Source organism: Coregonus clupeaformis, chromosome 12 (assembly GCF_020615455.1).
Source record: "Coregonus clupeaformis isolate EN_2021a chromosome 12, ASM2061545v1, whole genome shotgun sequence".
Classification (NCBI taxonomy): domain Eukaryota; kingdom Metazoa; phylum Chordata; class Actinopteri; order Salmoniformes; family Salmonidae; genus Coregonus; species Coregonus clupeaformis.
This window is the reverse complement of record NC_059203.1, coordinates 30,553,061-30,570,679: the sequence shown is the minus strand read 5'-3', so window position 1 is coordinate 30,570,679 and position 17,619 is coordinate 30,553,061. Positions and strand designations below refer to the sequence as shown.

General features: G+C 43.0%; 1 protein-coding gene across 9 annotated transcripts in view; it reads left to right on the top strand.

Annotated features, from left to right (window-relative positions):
* LOC121578194 (CUGBP Elav-like family member 4) overlaps positions 1–17,619 on the top strand; it is a 155,843-nt gene that overhangs the window by 42,852 nt on the left and 95,372 nt on the right. The window lies entirely within an intron of this gene.

Genomic DNA, 17,619 nt, shown 5'->3' with positions numbered 1-17,619 from the left:
ACATACAGCCAGGAGAATACATGGTAAACCAATATCAAATGACAAACCAATTCGACACCCATGCAGCTAGCCACCACACACATGCAGTGTTGTTTATTCTCAAAGGTACCACACATTTGTATTTATTTCCTAACTTTCTGTTGACCTACTGTACACACTACCACACACGTCCACACACATCCTCTTTCACGTTTGTTCGCTTTCTTTCTCTCCATGCCTCAATCTCCCTCTTTCTCCCCCTCACCTCCCCTTTCATTCTCCCTCTGACAGTCACACTAACCCACAAGGAGAAACCACACAGCATCACATCAGAGCCGGCCTATTTATAGCTGCTGTGTGTATGTGTGTGTGTGCATGCATGCATATGTGTGCACGCGTGTGTCTGTGTGCGTTTGTGTGTGTTGATTTGCAGGAGTTTTGATGCGTCTCTGTCAGGGCTCGCTCGGTTGGGTCTCTTCGTTTTTTAATGACGCCTCCAGGGAGGTTGACAGTCGTCGTGTTGAGCAGAAAGCCTTTGATGTGAGTGATTATGACATCATAGACGTGCAGTGGGGAATAGAGGAGGCATGTGCTGCCTCTGCCGCTGTGGATCCCTCACTCTTTCTCTTATTTCATCCTCCCTTCCCTTCTTCCCACAGAGCAGGAATGGCGTAGTCACACACAAAAAATAAGAGCGATTAAATATTTGGCTTGAGCGAGGATGGGATTTAACATTCACATGGAACGTGTTTGCGTTGGATGTTTTTGTCTTATTGAGTGTTGTACGCGGTACAGCATCTATGTTAGCAATAAAGGGCCCTTTTTTAATGAAGCGATCCATACAGTTTGAAAACTTTAGCGACTAGACTAGATCAGCCCCCGCAGCGTTTGTCAAATACATTTAATTGAAGTCACTACCATTCACCATCGTATAATAAGAAATGCTAATTAGTCAATCCCTGATCGGATCCGCCGATGATTACTCAGGTTTGTCGACTCATTGTGAATGTAAACAGGTATAATTTTCTGGGACAGTCCTAGTATGAGCAGCCAATCTTAAAGAAGCAGACGAGTCTGAGAGATGCAGTCTCTGAAGCCTTATAGAGGTGAAGATGGCAAAATACATCAAATGAGTTATTAGGGAAAGAACAGGGACTTGGCAGAGAGATGAGAAAGGCAGTGGGATATTCTATCTGCTAAGCAATCCGCATTTGCTTCTTCTCTTTACAAAGCCCTCTTTCCACTTCACTTGGCATCTTGATGCTTTTTATTCCTTCTCAAAGTTGTTCCCTCGTGTTGGAAAGGTTTTGAAGAGCAGAACTGCACATAGATCAGCAGAATTAAGGCAGTTATACATTTTAAAACATTACATTCATAACAGATTTCACAACATATTAAGTGTGTGCCCTCAGGCATCTACTCTACTACCACATATCTATAACACAAAATTCATGTTTACATGTGTGTATAGTGCATATTTTATTGTGTGTTTGTATGCATGTGTCTATTTTTGTGTTGTCTCACAGTCCCTGCTGTTCCACAAGGTGTATTTTTATCTGTTTTTTTAAATCTAATTTTACTGCTGGCATGAGTTACTTGATGTGGAATAGAGTTCCATGTAGTCATGGCTCTATGTAGTACTGTGCACCTCTCATAGTCTGTTCTGGACTTGGGGACTGTGAAGAGACCTCTGGTGGCATGTCTTGTGGGATATGCATGTGTGTCTGAGCTGTGTGCCAGTAGTTCAAACAGACAGCTCGGTTCATTCAACATGTCAATACCTCTCACAAATACAAGTAGTGATGAAGTACATCTCTCCTCCACTTTGAGCCAGGAGAGATTGACATGCATATTATTAATGTTAGCTCTCTGTGTACATCCCAGGGCCAGCCATGCTGCCCTGTTCTGAGCCAATTGCAATTTTCCTAAGTCCCTCTTTGTGGCACTTGACCACACGACTGAACAGTAGTCCAGGTGCGACAAAACCAGGGCCTGTAGGACCTGCATTGTTGATAGTGCTGTTAGGAATGCAGAGCAGCGCTTTATTATAGACAAACTTCTCCCCATCCTAGCTACTGTTGTTTCAATATGTTTTGACCATGACAGTTTACAATCCAGGGTTACTGCAAGCAATTTAGTCTCCTCAACTTGCTCAATTTCCACATTATTCATTACAAAATTTAGTTGAGGTTTAGGGTTTAGTAAATGATTTGTCCCAAATACAATGCTTTTAGTTTTGGAAATATTTAGGACTAACTTATTCCTTGCCACCCATTCTGAAACTAACTGCAGCTCTTTGTTAAGTGTTGCTGTCATTTCAGTCGCTGTGGTAGCTGACGTGTATAGTGTTGAGTCATCCGCATGCATAGACACACTGGCTTTACGCATGTCGTTAGTAAAGATTGAAAAAAGTAAGGGGCCTAGATATCTGCCCTGGGGAATTCCTGATTCTACCTGGATTTTGTTGGCGAACCTTCCATTAAAAAACACCCTCTGTATTCTGTTGGACAGTTATCTCTTTATCGACAATATAGCAGGGGGTGTAAAGCCATAACACATAGGTTTTTCCAGCAACAGACTATGATCGATAATGTCAAAAGCCGCACTGAAGTCTAACAAAACAGCCCCCACAATCTTTTTTATAATACATTTCTCTCAGCCAATCATCAGTCATTTGTGTAAGTGTTGTGCTTGTTGAATGTCCTTCCCTATAAGCGTGCTGATAGTTTGTTGTCAATTTGTTTACTGTGAAATATCATTTTATCTGGTCAAACACAATTCTTTCCAAAAGTTTACTAAGGGTTGGTAACAGGCTGATTGGTCGGCTATTTGAGCCAGTTAAGGGGGCTTTACTATTCTTAGGCAGGGGAATAACTTTTGCTTCCCTCCATGCCTGAGGGCACACACTTTCTAATAGGCTTAAATTGAAGATATGGCAAATAGGAGTGGCAATATCGTCCGCTATTATCCTCAGTAATTTTGCATCCAAGTTGTCATACCCCAGTGGCTTGTCATTGTTGATCTACATTAATACTTTTTTCACCTCTTCCACACTTACTTTACGGAATTCAAAATTACAATGCTTGTCTTTCATAATTTGGTCAGATATACTTGGATGTGTAGTGTCAGCGTTTGTTGCTGGCATGTCATGCCTACGTTTGCTAATCTTGCCAATAAAAAAATCATGAAGGTAGTTGGCAATATCAGTGGGTTTTGTGATGAATGAGACATCTGATTCAATGAATGATGGAGCGGAGTTTGCCTTTTTGCCCAAAACTTTATTTAAGGTGCTCCAAAGCTTTTTATTATTATTCTTTATGTCATTTATCTTTGTTTCATAGTGTAGTTTCTTCTTCTTTTTATTCAGTTTAGTCACATGATTGCTGAATTTTCAGTACATTTGCCAATCAGTTGTACAGCCAGACCTAGTTACCATCTCTTTTGCCTCATCCCTCTCAACCATACAATTCTTAAATTCCTCATCAATCCACAGGGATTTAACAGTTTTTACAGTCATTTTCTTAATGGGTGCATGCTTATTAGTAACTGGGATAAGCAATTTCATAAATATGTCAAGTGCAGCGTCTGGTTGCTCGTCATTACACACCACAGACCAACAAATATTCTTCACATCAATAACATAGGAATCACTACAGAACTTCTTGTGAGGGTGAGCTTCTATGTTAAAACTACATTGTCGGTTAAGGGCTTGTAAGTAAGTATTTTACTGTAAGGTCTACACCAGTTATATTCGGCGCATGTGACAAATAACATTTGATTTGATTTGATTGGGTATGACCTCTTATACACAATATTAAGCCCAGCATTTGGAACTTTGGTTTTCCTCGACATGGCTACTATATTGTGATCAATACATCCGATGGATTTGGATACTGCTTTCAAACAAATCTATGCAGCATTAGTAAAGACATGATCAATACATGTTGATGATTTAATTCCTGTACTGTTTGTAACTACCCTGGTAGGTTGATCGATAACCTGAACCAGGTTGCAGGCAATAGTTACAGTTTGAAGCTTTCTCTTGATAATAATAATAATAATAATAATAATATGTCATTTAGCAGACGCTTTTATCCAAAGCGACTTACAGTCGTGCGTGCATACATTTTTGTGTATGGGTGGTCCCGGGGATCGAACCCACTACCTTGGCGTTACAAGCGCCGTGCTCTACCAGCTGAGCTACAGAGGACCAGCCTGATGAAAGCCAGTCAATATTTAAATCACCCAGAAAGTATACCTCTCTATTGACATCACATATGTTATCAAGCATTTCACACATGTTATCCAGATACTGACTGTTAGCACTTGGTGGTCTATAGTAGCTTCCCACCAGAATGGGCTTTAGGTGAGGCAGGTGAAACATTAGCCATATTACTTCAACAGTATTTAACATGAGATCCTCCCTAAGCTTTACAGGAATGTGGTTCTGAATAGAGACCGCAACACCGCCCCCATTGGCATTTCTGTCTTTTCTGTAAATGTTATATCCTTGTATTGCTACCACTGTATCATCAAAGGTATTATCTAATTGAGTTTCAGAGATTGTCAGAATATGACTGTCATCTGTTACTATCAAATTATTGATTTCATGAACCTTGTTTCTTAAGCTACATATGTTAACGTGGGCTATTTGTAACACTTTTCTGGGATGCTTGATTGTTTTTCTTGCTTTACTGGGAAGCTTAGCAGAGGTAGACATACTCAGGTTATTTTTATTAGTGCAGGGTGAGCTGCACACAGTGGACTTCCTACTAGGGCACACCACCTCTGGTTCATAGGCATGGTGTCCACATCACCAACAAACTAACATTATACAAGTACACCAAGACAGTCATAAAAAGGGCACGACAAAACCTATTCTCCCAAAGGAGTGAAAAGATTTGGCATGAGTCCTCAGATCCTCAAAAGGTTCTACAGCTGCACCATTGAGAGCATCCTGACTGGTTGCATCATTGCCTGGTATGGCAACTGCTCGGCCTCCGATCGCAAGGCACTACATAGGGTAGTGCGTACGGCCCAGAACATCACTGGAGCCAAGCTTCCTGCCATCCAGGACCTCTATACCAGGCGGTGTCAAAGGAAGGCCCTAAAAATCGTCAAAGACTCCAGCCAACCTAGTCATAGACTGTTCTCTCTGCTAATGCACAGCAAGCGGTACCAGCGCGCCAAGTCTAGGTCCAAGAGGCTTCTAAACAGCTTCTACCCCCAAGCCATAACACTCCTGAACATCTAATCTTTTTAAGGGGTAGATCAGCTTTAATATTGCAGATAGATTGTAACTTCCATCAATGTAATTGTCCGCATCACTTCCAATCCCCCATATGTTTTTTTCTCTCGCAAATATATATATGTATATATATATATATATACAGTTGAAGTCAGAAGTTTACATACACCTTAGCCAAATACATTTAAACTCAGTTTTTCACAACTCCTGACATTTAATCCTAGTAAAAATTCCCTGTCTTAGGTCAGTTAGGATCACCACTTTATTTTAAGAATGTGAAATGTCAGAATAATAGTAGAGAGAATGATTTCCTTCAGCTTTGATTTCTTTCATCACATTCCCAGTGGGTCAGAAGTTTACATACACTCAATTACAGTGGGGGAAAAAAGTATTTAGTCAGCCACCAATTGCGCAAGTTCTCCCACTTAAAAAGATGAGAGAGGCCTGTAATTTTCATCATAGGTACACGTCAACTATGACAGACAAAATGAGAAAAAAAAATCCAGAAAATCACATTGTAGGATTTTTTATGAATTTATTTGCAAATTATGGTGGAAAATAAGTATTTGGTCAATAACAAAAGTTTCTCAATACTTTGTTATATACCCTTTGTTGGCAATGACACAGGTCAAACGTTTTCTGTAAGTCTTCACAAGGTTTTCACACACTGTTGCTGGTATTTTGGCCCATTCCTCCATGCAGATCTCCTCTAGAGCAGTGATGTTTTGGGGCTGTCGCTGGGCAACAGGGACTTTCAACTCCCTCCAAAGATTTTCTATGGGGTTGAGATCTGGAGACTGGCTAGGCCACTCCAGGACCTTTAAATGCTTCTTACGAAGCCACTCCTTCGTGGCCCGGGCGGTGTGTTTGAGATCATTGTCATGCTGAAAGACCCAGCCACGTTTCATCTTCAATGCCCTTGCTGATGGAAGGAGGTTTTCACTCAAAATCTCACGATACATGGCCCCATTCATTCTTTCCTTTACACGGATCAGTCGTCCTGGTCCCTTTGCAGAAAAACAGCCCCAAAGCATGATGTTTCCACCCCCATGCTTCACAGTAGGTATGGTGTTCTTTGGATGCAACTCAGCATTCTTTGTCCTCCAAACACGACGAGTTGAGTTTTTACCAAAAAGTTCTATTTTGGTTTCATCTGACCATAGGACATTCTCCCAATCCTCTTCTGGATCATCCAAATGCACTCTAGCAAACTTCAGACGGGCCTGAACATGTACTGGCTTAAGCAGGGGGACACGTCTGGCACTGCAGGATTTGAGTCCCTGGCGGCGTAGTGTGTTACTGATGGTAGGCTTTGTTACTTTGGTCCCAGCTCTCTGCAGGTCATTCACTAGGTACCCCCGTGTGGTTCTGGGATTTTTGCTCACCGTTCTTGTGATCATTTTGACCCCACGGGGTGAGATCTTGCGTGGAGCCCCAGATCGAGGGAGATTATCAGTGGTCTTGTATGTCTTCCATTTCCTAATGATTGCTCCCACAGTTGATTTCTTCAAACCAAGCTGCTTACCTATTGCAGATTCAGTCTTCCCAGCCTGGTGCAGGTCTACAATTTTGTTTCTGGTGTCCTTTGACAGCTCTTTGGTCTTGGCCATAGTGGAGTTTGGAGTGTGACTGTTTGAGGTTGTGGACAGGTGTCTTTTATACTGATAACAAGTTCAAACAGGTGCCATTAATACAGGTAACGAGTGGAGGACAGAGGAGCCTCTTAAAGAAGAAGTTACAGGTCTGTGAGAGCCAGAAATCCTGCTTGTTTGTAGGTGACCAAATACTTATTTTCCACCATAATTTGCAAATAAATTCATTAAAAATCCTACAATGCGATTTTCTGGAAAAAAAATTCTCAATTTGTCTGTCATAGTTGACGTGTACCTATGATGAAAATTACAGGCCTCTCTCGTCTTTTTAAGTGGGAGAACTTGCACAATTGGTGGCTGACTAAATACTTTTTTCCCCCACTGTAGTATTTGGTAGCATTGCCTTTAAATTGTTTAACTTGGGTCAAATGTTTTGGGTAGCCTTCCACAAGCTTCCCACAATAAGTTGGGTGAATTTTGGCCCATTCCTCCTGACAGAGCTGGTAAAACTGAGTCAGGTTTGTAGGCCTCCTTGCTCGCACACGCTTTTTCAGTTCTGCCCACACATTTTCTATAGGATTGAGGTCAGGGCTTTGTGATGGCCACTCCAATTCCATGACTTTGTTGTCCTTAATCCATTTTGCCACAACTTTGTAAGTATGCTTGGGGTCATTGTCCATTTGGAAGACCCATTTGCGACCAAGTTTTAACTTCCTGACTGATGTCTTGAGATGTTGCTTCAATATATCCACATAATTTTCCTTCCTCATGATGCCATCTATTTTGTGAAGTGCACCAGTCCCTCCTGCAGCAAAGCACCCCAACAGCATGATGCTGCCACCCCTGTGCTTCATGGTTGGGATGGTGTTCTTCGGCTTGCAAGCATACCCCTTTTTCCTCCAAACATAACGATGGTCATTATGGCCAAACAGTTCTATTTTTCTTTCATCAGACCAGAGGTCATTTCTCCAAAAAGTACGATCTTTGTCCCCATGTGCAGTTGCAAACTGTAGTCTGGGTTTTTTATGGCGGTTTTGGAGCAGTGGCTTCTTTCTTGCTGAGCGGCCTTTCAGGTTATGTCGATATAGGACTCGTTTTACTGTGGATATAGATACTTTTGTACCTGTTTCCTCCAGCATCTTCACAAGGTCCGTTGCTGTTGTTCTGGGATTGATTTGCACTTTTCGCACCAAAGTACGTTCATCTCTAGGAGACAGAATGTGTCTCCTTCCTGAGCGGTATGACGGCTGCGTGGTCCCATGGTGTTTATACTTGCGTACTATTGTTTGTACAGATGAACGTGGTACCTTCAGGCATTTGGAAATTGCTCCCAAGGATGAACCAGACTTGTGGAGGTCTACAAACTTTTGGCTCGGTATTGGCTGATTTCTTTTGATTTTCCCATGATGTCAAGCAAAGAGGCACTGAGTTTGAAGGTAGGCCTTGAAAGACATCCACAGGGACACCTCCAATTGACTCAAATGATGTCAATTAGCCTACCAGAAGCTTCTAAAGCCATGACATCATTTTCTGGAATTTTCCAAGCTGTTTAAAGGCACAGTCAACTTAGTGTATGTAAACGTCTGACCCACTGGAATTGTGATACAGTGAATTATAAGTGAAATAATCTGTCTGTAAACAATTGTTGGAAAAATGACTTGTGTCATGCACAAAGTAGATGTCCTAACCGACTTGTCAAAACTATATTTTGTTAACAAGAAATGTGTGGAGTGGTTGAAAAACAAGTTTTAATGACTCCAACCTAAGTGTATGTAAACTTTCGACTTCAACTCTATATACATTTTATGGACACAGTCAATTTTACAAGAATTCTATTTAGTTTGTTTTTACTCATGAACTTCCTATACCATCAACCTTTACGATCATTTTCATGATGTCCATCCGGTTTGCTTCTTTATGCCATATCTTTCTAACTCTGCTCTTTCACAAAAGCTCTCAACCTATAACCTATATACTTATTATGGACACAGTATGCTTTACATTAGTTATCTTGTTGTTATTAGTTGTTGTTAGTTGTTATTAATCCCATCCTTCAACTCCATTCAACACCACCCATCTATCTCTTAACACCATCCATATTGGATTTCTATTTGCCATATATTTTTCAACTGTACTGTGATGTTTTTGAAAAGTTCTGAACCCTTCTATTCTCATTGTTTCTACAGATTTTAAATTGAAAATAAACATTTTTGCTAAAAGTATTATTATATTATTGATCGATTGACTATGACTTTTCAGATCACCCAGTAGTGCTATCTGCAGGGTTAGCTCCAGGTAAATATTGCAATCCTTTAGCCATTTCTGGACCTGTGTCCAAAAACAAGCAGCAAATGGACAGTACTAAAACAAATTATCTAATGATTCTGTCTCTTCGCAGCAAAATCTGCAGAGCTGGGAAGATTGAATCCCCCATATAAATAACATTCTATTGATAGCAAGAGTTTTATATAATAATTTAAATAGAAAAATTCTAAGTTTTGAATCTGGCATCGTTTTGTGCATCAGTTCATAAACACTATGCCATGGAATCAGTACGTCAAAAATCTCTTCCCAACTATTTTGCAATCTATATGGGACGGCTGTCAATCCTTTGGTCCTTAAATGAAGCTGGTATACTTTTTTATTTCTCACAATTTTCTTTAACCAATTATGTTCTTTAATGCAGGGCCGACAGACAAGTTGGTTAAGGGCTTGTAAGTAAGCATTTCACTGTAAGGTCTACACCTGTTGTATTCGGCGCATGTGACAAATACAATTTGATTTGATTTGATTTGATAGTATTACTGCATACAATAACTGTAAGATCAGCAGAGGCATTCTGGGCAGTAAGAGAGACATAAATTAGGTTATTTACATTGTGTCTTCCAACGCCCCTAGGATAATGTACATTTGCTGAATCATTATGACAACTCAGCGACACAATGGTAGGGATTAAATGAGCTGGACTTGGGTCATTGTCTCAACACAGCCTTATAATGCTGTGAAAGGATCCAGGAACCCAAATGATTTGGGTGGATCCCATCCTCCTTATAATACAAGCAATACATATTACACCCACAGAGCTGCAATAGTCTCATAGCCAGTTATGGAGGGCTAACAGTCTGCTGAACCGTTCAATGCCACGATTTAGGGAGGACAGAGGGCCAGATATTATGGGGCGTTTGTGTATTTGGAAAGTATTCAGACCCCTTGACTTTTTCCACATTTTGTTATGTTACAGCCTTATTCTAAAATTGATTAACTTGTTTTCGCTTTGTCATTATGGGGTATTGTGTGAAGATTGATGAGGAAAAATAATAATGTAATACATTTTAGAATAAAGCTGTAACGTAACAAACTGTGGAATAGGTCAACGGGTCTGAATACTTTCCGAATGCACTGTACCTATTGCAGGGATACTCAAATCTGGAGCTTGAGTCCAGTTCCACTGCTTATTTTAATTATTGCCCTTGATTGTGCACCAGGTGCACCAGGTGAGTGCAGTTATCTACCAGGTCCAGATTTGAGTATCTCTGACCTATTATTACATTTTAAAGTGATAGTTCGAACTTCTTTTCGACTTCCCTTTTTTGGAGAATGTAGCAATGCTAGAGGAAATGGATTGTATCAGTTAGTGGTGCATTCAACATTTTATTTGTTATTTATTAACCCTTATTTTACCAGGTAAGTTGACTGAGAACACATTCCAACGACTTAGGGAATAGGCACAGGGGAGAAGAGGGGGGATGAATGAGCCAATTGGAAGCTAGGGTTGATTAGGTGGCCATGATGGTATGAGGGCCAGATTGGTAATTTGGCAATAGATGATACATGGTATTACACAATACAGGCCTTTGTGTGGAATCAGCTAAGCTAATAGTTTGTCTTTTAGTAGGATAAAATAGTTGTTTGTTTTTATGTATCATAGTCACCGTTGAAGTGATTGACTAGTGATTTACATTGATTAGACTGTGTACTTGTGTACTACTGCAGGATTTCACAGCTGCTGGCACATTATCAGGTTCCCACCTTTTACAAAGAAGAACTTAAGCGGAGGTCAAACCAATGCCAAACATAAACTAAACATAAGAAATGTTGCATTAGATTATTTATTCAAAGTGTGCGTCTATGAAATAATTCCCTGGGGAGGTTTAAGAGAGTGTCAATGACCTGTATAAAACGGGACCTGTCCCAAATGTGTGCCTACAGACGCCATATTTATGATCCCCTCTCGCGTTTCAGACTCATACAACAGCATGATGCATCAAAAAGCCTCTATTGATTTTGGCACAGGGCCTCCCTAGCAGGGAGTAAACACCCACACACAAATACTCTCTCACACTCATAAACACACATACACAAATACACACGTGTAAAGCCGTGAGCATTCAAACACGCACAGATACACATACAGGGGCAAACACACACACACACACACACAGACAGACACTGAAAGACAAATACACACAGCTCTTTCTCATACACCCCCACATAAACACGCTTCATACATATGCATTTCTTTCTGTCCCTCACACACCCACCATTACACCCACACACTCTTTCAAACACATTCTCCACCACACAGAATAAGCAGGTCACACACACACACACACACACACACACACACACAGACACAGACAGACAGACACACACACACACAGAAATCCGGTACCGATTGACTCATACTGTAATAGTTCAAACTGGGAGCCAGATGAAAATATTTAGAGGCTTGTGAATCAATGCGTCATTTCAGAGCCTGTTCAAATACACACACACACCCTTCTGTCATCCCTCTTTCCCTCCCTGACACCCGGTTCAACACAGGGACAAAAAAACAGACGGAAAGGAAAGGAGGAAAGGGAGATGGATGATGGAGAGAGAGAGAGAGAGAGAGAGGTGTCTCCATACCGCTGATTTGTGTCTGTTTCTTTTTTCCCAAGGAGAGATAATGCCCGGGTCCAGAAATCTATAGCATTGATTGGCTGTGCGACCCACTTTCATGGCAGCTTTTCTCAATAAGTCGCCTCATTGGTCAATAACTGCCTGGCTCTCTGGGTGAGGCGGGGGTTGGGTTCTGTGAGTGTGGCTGTGGGGGGAGAAGGGGGGTTAAGGGGGAAACCATATATAGTGCATTACTTTTAACCAGAGCCCATAGGTACAGCTTCAATATAGGACATACACACACACCTCTGGAACATGTAACACTTTTAATTCCAATAATTCCAATTTAGACATTTTGCCCATAGTCATAATATGTTTTATCCGGGGGAGCAGAATGACAACACGGGGAGTGGAGGCAGAACAGTATCAGCCAGTCCGTGGCTTGGGCAGCTTTTAATAATTGATGGTGTCCGAGGCCCCGGATTGGGGAGTAATTGCATTACAGGTCACTTCTCAATAGCAATTTGTGAAAGTTGTGGTGATGTGTGCCGGGTGGCGATCAATAGGGGCTGTCCAGGGATGTAGACAGACCAGCGCTCTCTCTCTCTCTCTCTCTCTCTACTGTATACAGGCAGACAGACCGTACTGTGCTCTACTGAACTGTACTCTACTGTACTGTACTGGTCTCTACTGTACTGTGCTTTACTATACTGTACTGTATTGTAACCTACTCTATTGTACTATACTGTACTATACTGTACTTTACTGTACTGTGCTCTGTACTGTACTTGAGTTTACTCTACTTGAGTTTCTTACAATTGAAGAAAGGGCCCATGGACTCTTGATCTAGTGGTCTTGGTCTTGAGACCACTCAAGACCACATAAATTATGTATTTAACTTGTCATGGTCTCAAATCACTGGGTCTGGGTCTGGATCTTGGGACCAGTGTCCTGGTATAAATCTTGGTCTTGGCTCCTGGATATTAGTATTTGGTTTGCAAACCATCAGGGGAGGAAAGAGTACTGAAATATCCTACTCAAGTAGAAGTACTGTTACTTTAATGACATTTTACTCAAGTAGAAGTAAAACTACTGGTGTAAAAAACAACTCAAGTAAAAGTAAAAATTAGCTCATTTAAAAAGAACTGAGAGTAAAAGTAATTTAGTTACTTTTAAAATAAAACCAATAACCTTATAGCTAATTTCGCTAAGGTTACGTGAACATTGTTACACATGATCTTTTCAATGTAATACATTGAAAAAGGAAGAGAGGAAATGAATGTACAGTATGAACTAAGTTCATTTATTGTATGAGTTGCAGCAAGGTACATACAGTATGTATATAAAAAAAACAATGGATTGGTCAATCCTATTAATATTTGAAAATAAATTAAACATTCAATTAAAATGTATTGATGAATTATAAGCAATACAAAATAAAGTACATACACAACAAATCACCCATTCAAGGTCCATCACTCACAAGCTCCCTCTTTTCCTTAATTACTTACTCACTCACCCATACAAGGCCAAATGGGGAGTGCTGGGGCACACTGAACATGCCTAAATGATTTGATGTCAAATTAGCTCTGGAGGCAACAACAAAAGATAATAGAAATAAAAATGTATGCGCAAACCCCCCTGAAACAGAGAAAGGGCTACAGATGTTGCATTAGATTGACAAACTATATATAGGCTACAAATACAGAGTAAATATTTATAAAAATATAATTAAACTTTAATCAAATACAACCACCGACTGTTTCCTTGTTAGGATTCAATTGGAGCTGCCATCTTAGAGCAACAGCAATGACAAAAAAGTTGGTGGTTGTATTTGATTAACATTTATTGAAAAAGTATGGATTCCAGCAAACAAAGAAAGGCACGTAACTAAAGAGGACAAACATAAGTACAAGGTAAGCATTAAATAATGTAAATATATTGAAGTATTGACCTGTACTGTAGTCGGAGCTGAATTCCACAAAGCCTGGTCTCTGCTCCACGCTGTTGGTGGAGGTCATCAGAAACGTCCTTCACCATGGAGTGGAGTTTAGTCAGCTATGTCTAGCTGTACTTATTGTGTATACTCACAGTTATATGCACAGTTATTTTTATAGATTAACGTTGTCCTAATTTACACAGACAAAGTATAGTACATAGCAAAAATTCTGAGGTCTCTCTGAATATTGTATGTCATGACCAAGCAAGGTAACGTAAGCAAGCTAGCTAGTTCACTTAGCTAGCTAGCTCACTTGCTGATGTTAGCCTAATGTTAGCTAGCCCATATAACTTACATGGGATAGCTAGCAAGCTAGCCACCAATACACATAGTGACATCAACGTGCTATCATCATTAGGTGGTGGTTAGCCATGTAGATAACTAGCTAACTTAGCTGCAAGGATATTGTTGTGTCGAGAAAACGTTGCTAATTATGCTGTGAGAACAAGGAGATCCGCTGACGCTGTACTTCGATCATAAAGGTTTATTCATAACAAAGGATTACAGCTTCAATTTATGGATGTCTGCAGACACCCGGAGAACAGCCGACCCAAATTCAAATATGCTATTCTCACCGTCCTTTGTCCCAAACCATAGTATATATCCTATGTAATCTGATATGGGTGTTTCCCCTACAGACCAATCCCAGTCTCCACACAACAGACTTCCTCTGTTCTATGGGGTGTCCCCACAAAACTGCTCCCCAGATGCTCCCTCTAAGCTGAATAAACATCCTCTCAGATACCATTTGAAAACGTTAGCAAAGTCATAATTTCCTCAGATACTACAATAGCTTGCTAACATTTACTAGCTGCTAAAGCTTTCCATAGCTACATTTTGATCTTTCATAGCTAGCTAGTTATCTACCTCTACAAAGTTTCCTCAAATTCGAGGCAGAGTTTTTGTAGGCTGCCACCTCCACCATCCTGGGTGCTTGCATTTCATCGCCTCTTGTGAGAGTGTGATTTTAAGGAGTCAGGCGCAGGAGGGTAAATCACAGAATACAGAGTTTATTCCATAGTACACAGTTACGCTGGATAGCGTCAACAGTCCAGTGCGCAAAACAGGTGCAATGGAACAAATACAGTTACACAGGGAAAATATACCCCGGCAATACAAAGTACAGGTAGCTCCACCGAGCTCCACTCCTCTCACATGAAACAAGGACAAGGGGGCAGAGGAAACACTTATACATGTACTAATGAGGGGAATATGAACCAGGTGTGTGTAATTGACAAGACCAGGCAAATGGAATAATGAGATATGGAGCGGCAGTGGCTAGAAGGCCGGTGACGACGAACGCCGAAGCCTGCCCGAACAAGGAGGGGAGGCAGCTTCGGAGGAAGTCGTGACAGTACCCCTCCCCCCCTTGATGCGCAGCTCTAGCAGCGCGCCGGCCCCGGCCTCTGGGACGACCAGGAGGACGCGGAGCAGAGCGAGCCAGATGGCAACGGTGGAAATCCCACAACAGGGAGGGATCGAGGATATCCCTCACCGGGACCCAGCACCGTTCCTCCGGACCGTACCCCTCCCACTCCACAAGGTACTGAAGGCCCAGTGGATCAGACAATCACGGATAAGAGCAGGCACGTACTGCAGCCCAGCTGGACACTGAGGTGGAGATTGCTCTGTGCGTAACGCCTGCTCTATATCCGCGTCCATCGCCCATACTACCGGCGCCACAATGCAGGAGGCCGGGAGTATGGGCGTCTCTGGGCCTCTCGTCTGTGTCATACACCGTGACAATGTGTCTGCCTTCACCTTCTTCGTAATAAACCAGAATGTCATCGATGTAGACCACTACACCGCGACCAAGCATGTCCCGAAACACCTCGTTCACAAAGGACTGGAAGACGGATGGAGCATTCATCAAACCGTAGGGCATCATCAGGTATTCATAATGCCCCGTGGTTGTGCTGAATGCTGTCTTCCACGGACACGCACCAGGTTGTACTCACTCCTGAGATCTAATTTGGTGAAGGAGCGCGCCCCATGCATTGACTCGATCACTGAAGGAATGAGGGGGAGGGGATAACTAAATCTTATTGTCTCCTTGTTCAGTGGTCGATAATCAATGCAAGGGCTCAGATCGCCGTCTTTCTTCTTCACAAAAAAATAACTTGAGGAGGCGGGTGAAGTGGAGGGACGTATATACCCCTGGCACAGGGACTCGGTGACGTATGTTTCCATAGCCTCCGTTTCAGCCTGTGACAGGGGATACACATGACTCCTGGGAGGCACAGCGTCTACCCGGAGGTTTATCATGGTGGGAATGCGCACGGTGGAGGTACTGTCTGGACTTTCCACCGTGGTTGCACCAACGGAAACACCTAGACACCTACCCTGACACTCTCGCGACCTCCCCGTGAGAACCCTCTGCGGCCATGAAAAGGTGGGGTTGTGGAGTGCTAACCAAGGGATACCTAATACCACAGGGAAAGCAGGAGACTCAATAATAAAAAAAGTGACTTGCTCGCAATGAGTCTCGTGGGTAATCATGGTGACTGGTGCTCTAACTTCCTTAACAAACCCGGACCCTAATGGTCGGGGTTTGTTAAGGAATGGGGAGTGGAATGGATAGGGGAACCAATGAAATGCCTAGACTGTGTGAGAATGTCCTGTCCATAAAGTTCCCAGCTGCGCCTGAATCGACTAGCGCCTTACACTGGGGAACTACCATGTGATCAGGAAAGTAGATGGGTAGGGTACAGTGCACAGCAGAGGGCTCTGGACGAGTGTCGGTGTTCGATACCTGGGGTGATGCGAGAGTGCCCTGCCTGCTGCCTCCAGACCCAAAAGAACGCTGACGACTACGTGCGGTGTAATGTCCCTTCGTGCCACCAGAGTGACACTGGCGCTGTCGTCCTCCACTCTCTCGGATTGCGGTTCCACCCAGCTCCGTCACCTCGGGATCCGAGTCGGCCGGGGTGGGAACGGGCAGAACCCCTCCAGGACGTTCTCTGGCTGCCAGCAGGTTGTCCAAACAGATGGCCATGTCCACCAGTTGCGTGCAGGACAACCTGGTGTCCCGGCAGGCTAGCTCCCTTCGGACGTCCTCCCGCAGATGGCACCAGAAGTGGTCGATAAGGGCCCGCTCGTTCCACCCGGACCCAGCTGCTAGAGTCCGAAACTCCAAGGTGAAGTCCTGCTCAGTCCTCGTCCCCTGCCTCAGGTGGACCAGCCACTCGCCCGCCTCTCGACCTTCAGGCGGGTGATCGAAGACAGCCCGAAACAGGCGAGCGAACACCCCGTAGTTGTCCAACGCGGCTCCTCCTTCGTTCCAGACCGCGTTGGCCCACTCCAGGGTTTTCCCGAGAGGCAGGAGACGAGGGCGGACACCTTCTCCCGCTCCGATGGGGCCGGCCTGATGCTGGAGAAGTAGTAGGAATCCTTGACAGAGAGCAGCTGTTCCGTCGAACTCCCGTGGTCTGGATGTATGGATCCCTCTGGGTGCTGGGGTGTGGGTGTGGGTGGCTGGATCCGGTTGCCCAGCTGGTCTCGACAGATCGGGTCCTTTCCTCTCCAGGCGTTGGACGACCTGAAGAATCCGATCCATCGCTTCTCCCAAGCTGGCTGGCATCGTTGAATGTTCCTGGACCAGTGCCACAACTCCAGGCATGCTCTCCTCTCCCGCTGACTCCATAGCAGGTGGGTGATTCTGTGAGAGTGTGATTTGAAGGAGTCAGGCGCAGGAGGGTAAATCACAGAATACAGATTTTATTCCATAGTACATGGTTACGCTGGATAGCGTCAACAGTCCAGTGCGCAAAACAGGCGCACTGGAACAAATACAGGCACACCAGCAATACAAAGTACAGATAGCTCCACCGAGCTATACTCCTCTCACATGAAACAATCACCCACAAGGACAAGGGGGCAGAGGGAACACTTATACATGTACTAATGAGGGGAATATGAAC